This window comes from Salvelinus sp. IW2-2015, unplaced genomic scaffold, assembly GCF_002910315.2.
Source record: "Salvelinus sp. IW2-2015 unplaced genomic scaffold, ASM291031v2 Un_scaffold2641, whole genome shotgun sequence".
In the NCBI taxonomy this organism is placed as follows: Eukaryota; Metazoa; Chordata; class Actinopteri; order Salmoniformes; family Salmonidae; genus Salvelinus; species Salvelinus sp. IW2-2015.
This window is the reverse complement of record NW_019943948.1, coordinates 1-9,190: the sequence shown is the minus strand read 5'-3', so window position 1 is coordinate 9,190 and position 9,190 is coordinate 1. Positions and strand designations below refer to the sequence as shown.

At 44.1% G+C, this 9,190-nt stretch overlaps 1 long non-coding RNA gene across 1 annotated transcript in view; it reads left to right on the top strand.

Moving 5' to 3' along the window:
• Nucleotides 1-5,842, top strand: part of LOC139025424 (uncharacterized) — a 35,705-nt gene extending 29,863 nt beyond the window's left edge. The window contains exon 5 of the long non-coding RNA XR_011477004.1: nt 5,726-5,842. This is a non-coding gene — a long non-coding RNA (uncharacterized lncRNA). The remainder of the gene's footprint in view (nt 1-5,725) is intronic.
• Nucleotides 5,843-9,190: the final 3,348 nt, after the last annotated feature.

Here is a 9,190-nt window from a genome sequence, read left to right as displayed (position 1 = left end):
TAGAGACTGGGTTGGTCTGGACTGGAGAGGTAGAGACTGGGTTGGTCTGGACTGGAGAGGTAGAGACTGGGTTGGTCTGGACTGGAGAGGTAGACTGGGTTGGTCTGACTGGAGAGGTAGAGACGGGTTGGTCTGGACTGGACTGGAGAGGTAGAGACTGGGTTGGGTTGACCAGGACTGGAGAGGTAGAGACTGGGTTGGTCTGGACTGGAGAGGTAGAGACTGGGTTGGGTGTACCTGGACTGGAGAGGTAGAGACTGGGTTGGTCTGGACGTGAGAGGTAGAGACTGGGTTGACCAGGACTGGAGAGGTAGAGACTGGGTTGGTCTGGTCTGGACTGGAGAGGTAGAGACTTGGTTGGATCAAACACTTCATGAGCTCATGTTGCACAACATTTCTATAGGCTATGCAATTGCGTGAGAAAACAGAGTGATGGCCTCTATTAAAAAGAGGAGGATCCCAATCAGCATTGATAGGCTAGGCTTACTATATTTATTTAGGCAGGTACCCTAGTGGTTAGAGCATTGGGCAGGTAGCCTAGTGGTTAGAGCGTTGGGCCAGTAACAAAAGGCTGCTAGAGCAAATCCCCGAGCTGACAAGGTAAAAATCTGTCGTTCTGCCCCTGAGCAAGGCAGTCAACCCACTGTTCCTAGGCTGTCATTGTAAATAAGAATTTGTTCTTAACTGACTTGCCTATTTAAATAAATAAAAATAAAATAAATAAATAAAAATTATTTCTTAATTTTCCTAATATCAAGCACATTGCTTGTCTTTACAACAGGAGTATAGCCTACCTGGCTGGCAAGAAAATGAKCCACTGGGAAAAGCGTTGTCTATTCGTTATGTATTTTATTCCCCTGCCCCTGTTTTGAGACAGGTGCATGATAATTCATTCAAATCAATAAAACATTTCACACCATATTATTTGTATACACAGTTTGAATGCGGAAGTTACATACACCTTAGCCAAATACATTTCAACTCAGTTTTTCACAATTCCTACATTTAACTCTCTTGGTATTGACCTCCAAATCAGTTCTGTTATACTCACAGACACTTTTTAACAGTTTTGGAACTTTAGATGTTTATTGCATATCATATCTTCTGGGCCTGAGAGAAGCAGCAGTTTAAATTGGGCATGCATGTACTGAGTCCAGGTTGTAGGTCTTCTTTGCCTGCACACGCTTTTCAGTTCTGCCACAATCTTTTCTAATGGTATGTAGGTCAGGGCTGTTGGTAATGGCCATCAATACTTGACTTTGTTGTCTATAGCTTTTGACACGAATTTTGGGAGTATGTTTGTGTCATTTTGTCACATTTGGAAGGAACAATCTTTCGTACAGAGTTTTAACTCTCGATGAATGGTTATGAGTGCTTCAATATTCCACAAATTTTATTCTCATTGATCTCATCATTTTGTGAACTGCACACAATTCCCTCTGGAAGCAAAGCCCCACACATGATATCTGCGCCACGCCGTGTGCTCCAGTTTGGGATGTTGTCTCTGCCTCAAAGCCTCCTTGTGTCCTCCAACATAACGAGTGTCATATTGGTCCAAACAGTTTCTATTTTTGTTTCGTATCACGCGAATGGATCATTTCTCCAAAAGTACGATCCTTCGTCCATGTGCTCAGTTGCAAACGTAGTTCTGGCTTTTTATTATGGCGGTTTTGAGCAAGAGCTGCTTCTTCTTGTGACGGCCTTTCAGGTTATTGTCGATATATCGACTCTTTTTGTACTTGGATGATAGATACTTTTCTGTATTTCCTCCAGGCATCTTCACAAGGTCGCTTTGCTGTTGTTCGGAATTTGATTTGCACTGTTACACACCAAAGTATGTTCATCTCTAGGAGACAGAACCGATCGTCTTCCTGAGCGGTATGACAGGCTGTCGTGGTATGGCGTTTACATTAGCGTACTATATGTTTGTACAAGATGAATTGGTACCTTCAGGCATTTGGAAATTCCTCCCAAGGATGAACCAGACTTGTGGAGGTCTACAATTCTTGGGCTGATATCTTTTGATTTTCCCAAGATGTCAAGCAAACAGGCACTGAGTTTGAAGGTAGGCCTTGAAATACATCAACAGGTGCACCTRCAATTGACTCAAATTATGTCAATTAGGCTATCAGAAGCTTCTAAAGCCATGACATCATTTTCAATTTTCCAAGCTGTTTAAAGGCACAGTCACCTTGGTGTATGTAAACTTCTGACCCACTGGAATTGTGATAGATTATTTCACTTATAATTCACTCTGTCTGTAAACAATTGTTGGAAAAATGACTTGTGTCATGCACAAAGTAGATGTCCTAACCGACTTGCCAAAACTGTAGTTTGTAACAAGAAATTTGTGGAGTGGTTAAAAAACAAGTTTTAAATGACTCCAACCTAAGTGTATGTAAACTTTCGACTTCAACTGTATGTAAAGACAAGATTAAATCAGGGATTGTCTCATGGGTGTCAATATTAGCCTATCACTTGTGAATGATATATTATTACTGGTGAATGATGCCCAGCTTGTGTGCAATAAGGCAAGAAGCACATTAAACCGCTTTAAATCTTGTCTGCTAAATGAACTAGCGTAGCCCGCAGCCATATGGCATAGCAAGATCAGGGCCAATTCAGAGTATTCTGTTCTTCTGAAATAGACTACATTTTCTTCATATCATGTTTCTTTAGACCTGTCTAAAATAAATAATGGATTTATTGTGAAGGTGTTGGCTTTATTACATGGATTTATWAAATTTTTTWAAATGTAGATGTTCCAAAGTTCTGTATCAGTGTCTTGTAGCTGTGTTAATTAACGGTCAATTACTGTGAGACTGGCAGTTATTTGCTTGACAATCACCGGCTGTCATAATGTCATGACCGCCACAGCCCTATGCGTGTCGGAGAAAAAACCAACCCATGAGGTCGAAGGAATTGTCCGTAAAGCTCCGAGACAGGATTGTGTCGAGGCACAGATCTGGGGAAGGGTACCACCAACAACAAAAAATTCTCCCCCTTTTTCTCCCCAATTTCCTGGTATCCAATTGGTAGTTAGTCTTGTCTCATCGCTTCAACTCCCGTACGGACTTGGGAGAGGCGAAGGTCGAGAGCCATGCGTTCTCCGAAACGTGTCACCGTGCACTGCGTCCAGCCCGCCACAAGAGTCGCTAGTGCGCGATGGGAAAAGGACATCCCTGCCGGCCAAACCCTCCCCTAACCCAGACCGGCTGCGACAGAGCCTGGACTCAAACCCAGAATCTCTAGTGGCACAGTTAACYTTGCGATGCAGTGCCGTAGACCACTGTGCCACTTGGGGGGACACAGGACACCCATCTCTGCAGCTCTCCACCAAACAGTCCTTTATGGTAGAGTAGATTCACAGACATGTTGTTTCTCGTGAACTTAGTTGCCATCTTGCTGCAGTCCTATTTCATCACATCAAGCTCTCTGGGAGAATTGCAAACCGTTTTTTCAAGTCCTGGACCTCTCTGGTCAGATCATACATTATTTTACTTGTTGTATCCACCAATATTTGAACAAAGCTCTTAAAGCTATTCTCCTGCTYTTGTAACAGCTCCTTGTAGAGTCATTTATGTTGGTTTAAAAGATCTTTCACATGCGCTAGAGAAACATTTTCCTCTGCAGCTTTAGGTGGCATGGTAGCAGAGTCGGCTAAAGTTGGTAGCCATACCACGCAGTTCCAGCCAGGTCCGGTTGCAGGGAAACAGCAACAASCACCAGGGAATACAGCCACAATTAGCACGAGACGCCACCTCCGTGGTCCACAAGGGCTATCCGTGTCACGGGCTGTGTTCAAGCTGTTTGTGGAAAACCCTGCTAGCTTAATAGCTAGGCTAGTAGTTAGCTACGGCAAACAACTTCAGACTGTTTTTGTCTCGCAGGATCCTGGGACAGATAGTAGTGGTCACAGCAACTGAGGCTAGCTGTATCGCGCGATCCAAAATCAAAAKGTACATAAACCAAACTTTACGAGAAAACACTGTCACAACTTTGCGACAATAAACCGAGGTCTCTCYTTCAGCATACGTCACGCTCTGATGACGTGAGGTTGGTCGTGCCGAACGCGAGCCCTCTTTTGAAAATGTAATTTTTCTGCACAGCTTTCATAGCCTCTCGTGCCTTCTTAAAATGACGGGTCGTAGTATCTGGGCCGATGCGTGAGGCAGGTCACGTTTCATACGAACCATTTCTTCTTCTGTGGTATCACGTTTCTCCCAAGTGCCATTATGCCAGCTCCGGCAGGAAGGAACACATTAGCTGTAACAGGGTGGTGACAGAACTAGGTGGGAGGTTATGAAACGAACCCAGGGGTCCTCTTCAGCAGTTGMACAGGGTTAATACGCACCCCTGCCCTGCGCCCCTCATCCCTGGCTTTGAGTTATAAGGCCTTCATGTTCTGTTCGCRGTGTTCTGTCTGGCGGAACCGTTGGCAGACCAGACTGTCGAGAAACTGGATCCACTGAGACGAATGCATATAGGCCTAGGGCACGTTAGCTAAGATGGATGGACAGAAAGACTGAGGGGGTAGGTGGAGTTCTGTTGGTCGTCGTCGTGGGTAACGGGGCCCCGAGTCTGCAGGTGGACAGTTGAAACATCATCAGTTCCTAACCACTCACTGCCTCAGTCACCAGGAATTCTCATAGAATTATCGTTGAATCTCCAGCCATTTAATTTTATGTAATTAAATGACGTTTGAGGAAGTAAAAAAAAAAAGACATTAAGCAGCATGGATTAGTCCTCATGTAGAGCTTTACATTAGAGGCACGGTAATGAAACCGGATGGAGGAAGATTTCAGAAGATCCATACTATAYAAACCCATTCATCTGTTACCGCCAACTAAAACCTTCCTTCAAGACCTTCTTCAAAGCATCTGTGCCCAATACGCTGGCCTCCCTTCCTCCCTCCATCCCTTCCTGCCTCCCTCCATCCCTGCCTCCTTCCCTCCCTCCCGGCCTCTCTCCCTCCCGGTGTTATGTAAGTTTTCTTTATCTTGGTTGTGATATTCTGTGAGTGTTTAGTCTGGCCCCCATTCCATTTCCATTATTTAGGCTCAGCCCACTCACCGTATTTCAACTCGTCAGTTGTCGAGTTTGCACTTTTCCCTCGTCTTTTCTCTGTGCCATATCTCGGTGTCAGCCGAAGCTTATCCCAGAGTTCTGTTATTGGCAGCGTGATCCCCAAGGTGTCCGTGGTATTCCCCAGCCTGTGACAGACTGTGGACACATTGTATTGAACAGATCAGCACTTGCTGGATGGTACGACTCATCATTTTTTAAATTGTCTTCAGACCTAAACGCACGCCCACCGCCAACRCTGCACATGTCAGTCCCATCACAATGCTGCACATGTCAGTTTCACYGCCTAGTTTGGCATACTGTACATGCCGATATCATTTAACGTGGGATTAATGACCTCCATATTGAAGAGTTGCGAGTGTCATTTGGACTCTTAGCTACACTACTCTGTGGGTAGTCTCAGGGCTCCACGTGGCCTTGGTAGGCAGAGGCAGTGCCGTCTTGGTTTCACTCATTACCTCACAGTGGGGAATCTCTCACCTGTATCCAAGAATCGTTTTTTTTTTTTGCCGACAAAGTAAAAGAAATCTGAACTTTTCTCTCATTGTTCTCCCTCTCTGTCTCCCTCTCTGTCTGCGTCTCTCTCCCTGTCTCTGTCTGTCTCCGTCCGTCCGTCCGTCTGTCTGTCTGTCTGTCTTAGTTCGGAGGATAAGGCTCTGATGGTGGTGAAGAAGGATCCACTGTTCTTCGGACCTCCTCCTCCCTGTCTGCCGCCTGTCAACAGGACCAAATGCCTCAGGTCAGTTCTACACGCTGTTTCACTCTGCCCTAGGGTTATATACTGTTTCACTCTGCCCTAGGGTTATATACTGTTTCACTCTGCCCTAGGGTTATATACTGTTTCACTCACTCGTGCCCTAGGGTTATATACTGTTTCACTCTGCCTAGGGTTATATATCGTTTCACTCTGCTCTAGGGTTATATTGTTTCTGTCACTTGCCCTAGGGTTAATACTGTTTCACTCTGCCCTAGGGTTATACTACTGTTTCACTCTGCCCTAGGGTATATACTGTTTTCACTCTGCCCCTAGGGTTATATACTGTTTCACTCTGCCTAGGTTATAATACTGTTTCACTCTGCCTAGGGTTATATACTGTTTCACTCTGCCTAGGATTATACTACTGTTTTCACTCTGCTCTAGGGTTATATATGTTTCCTCTGCTAGGGTTTAAATACTGTTTCACTCTGCCCCTAGGGTTATATACTATTTCACTCTCCCTAGGGTTATATATTGTTTCACTCTGCCCCTAGGGTTATATACTGTTTCACCTCTGCCCCTAGGGTTATATACTTTCACTCTGCCCTAGGGTTAAATACTGTTTCACTCTGCCCTAGGTTATATACTGTTCACTCTGCCCTAGGGTTATATACTGTTTCACTCTGCCCTAGGGTTAATACTGTTTCACTCTGCCCCTAGGGTTATATACTGTTTCACTCTGCCCTAGGGTTATATACTCGTTTTCACTCTGCCCTAGGGTTTATATACTGTTTCACTCTGCCCCTAGGGTATATACTGTTTCACTCTGCCTAGGGTTATATACTGTTTCACTCTGCCCCTAGGGTTATATACTGTTTCACTCTGCTCTAGGGTTATCATACTGTTTCACTCTGCCCTAGGGTTATATACTGTTTCACTCTGCCCTACGGGTTATATACTGTTTCACTCTGCCTAGGGTTATATACTGTTTTCACTCTGCCCTAGGGTATATACTGTTTCACTCTGCCCCTAGGGTTATATACTGTTTCACTCTTGCCCCTAGGGTTTATATATGTTTCACTCTGCCCCTAGGGTTAAATACTGTTTCACTCTGCTCTAGGGTTATATACTGTTTCACTCTGCCCCCTAGGGTTATATACTTGTTTCACTCTGCCCCTAGGGTTATATACTGTTTCACTCTGCTCTAGGGTTATATACTGTTTTCACTCTGCCTAGGGTATATTACTGTTTTCACTTGCCCTAGGTTATATACTGTTTCACTCTGCCCTAGGGTTTATACTGTTTCACTCTGGCCCCTAGGGTTATATACTGTTTCACTCTGCCCTAGGGTTAAATACTGTTTCACTCTGCCTAGGGTTATATACTGTTTCACTCTGCCCGCCTAGGTTTAGTCTGTATATGCTCTAGGTTATATACTGTTTCACTCTGCCCCTAGGGTTATTATCCTGAGCTGCTGCACCTATTATACTGTTTCACTCTGCCTAGGGTTATATACTGTTTTCAACTTTTCTGCCCCCTAGGGTTAAATAATACTGTTTCACTCTGCCCTAGGGTATTACTGTTCACTCTGCCTAGGGTTATATACCTGTTTCACTCTGCCCTAGGGTTATTATACTGTTTCACTCTGCCCTAGGGTTAAAATACTGTTTCACTCTGCCCTAGGGTTACTATCCTGTTTCACTCTGCCCCTAGGGTTATATACTGTTTCACTTGCCCCTAGGGTTAAAATACTGTTTCACTCTGCCCGCTAGGGTTATATACTGGTTTCACTCTGCCCTAGGGTTATATACTGTTTCACTCTGGCCCTGGGTTATATACTGTTTCACTCTGCCTACGGGTTAAATACTGTTTTCCTCTGCCTCTTAGGGTTATATACTGTTTACACTCTGCCCTAGGGTTATATACTGTTTCACTCTGCCCCCTAGGGTTATTACTGTTTTACTCTGCCCTAGGGTAAATACTGTTTCACTCTGCCTAGGGTTATATACTGTTTCACTCTGCCCCTAGGGTTAATATCACTGTTTCACTCTGCTCTAGGGTTATATACTGTTTCACTCTGCCCTAGGGTTATACTGTTTCACTCTGCCTAGGGTTATATACTGTTTCACTCTGCGCCTGGGTTATATACTGTTTCACTCTGCCCTAGGTGTTATATACTGTTTCACTCTGCCCTAGGTTATATACCTGTTTCACTCTGCCTAGGGTTATATACTGTTTCAACTCTGCCCTAGGGTTAATACTGTTTCACTCTGCTCTAGGGTTATATACTGTTTCACTCTGCCCTAGGGTTATATAACTGTTTCACTCTGCCTAGGGTAAATACTGTTTCACTCTGCCCCTAGGGTTATATACTGTTTCACTCTGCCTCGGTTAAATCTGTGTTCTCTGCTGGCTAGGGTTATATACTGTTCTCACTCTGCCCTAGGGTTATATACTGTTTCACTCTGCCCTAGGGTTAAATACTGTTTCATCACTCTGCCCTAGGTTAAATACTAGTTTCCATCTGCCCTAGGGTTATATACTGTTTCACTCTGCCTAGGGTTAATACTGTTTCACTCTGCCCTAGGGTATATACTGTTTCACTCTGCCTAGGGTATATACTGTTCTCACTCTGCTAGGGTTATAGTACGTGTTTACTGCTGCGCTGGGGTTATATACTATCTGTTTCTGACTCTGCCCCTAGGGTTAAATACTGTTTCTACTCTGCTCTACGGGTTAAGTCTTAAACTGTTTCACTCTGCCCTAGGGTTAAATACTGTTTCACTCTGCCTAGGGTTAAATACTGTTTCACTCTGTAGGGTTAAATACTGTTTACCTCTGCTCTAGGTTATATACTGTTTCACTCTGCCCTAGGGTTATATACTGTTTCACTCTGCTCTAGGTTAAATACTGTTTCACTCTGCTCTTAGGGTTTAATACTGTTTTATCCTGCTCTAGGGTTATACTGTTCACTCTGCCCCTAGGGTTATATATCTGTTTCACTCTGCCCTAGGGTTATATACTGTTTCACTCTGCCCTAGGGTTAAATCTGTTTCACTCTGTCTAGGGTTATATACTGTTTCACTCTCTGCTCTAGGGTTATATACTGTTTCACTCTGCCCTAGGGTTATATACTGTTCAGCTCTGCCCTAGGGTTATATACTGTTTCACTCTGCTCTAAGGGTTAAATACTGTTTCACTCTGGCCTCGGGTTAAATACTGTTTCACTCTGCCCTAGGGTTAATATACTGTTTACACTCTGCTCTAGGTTATTACTGTTATCCATCTTCTGCCTAGGGTTATATACTGTTTCACTCTGCTCTAGGGTTTATAATACTGTTTCACGTCTGCTCTAGGGTTAATACTGTTTCACACTCTGCTCTAGGGTTAAATATATGGTTCAACTTC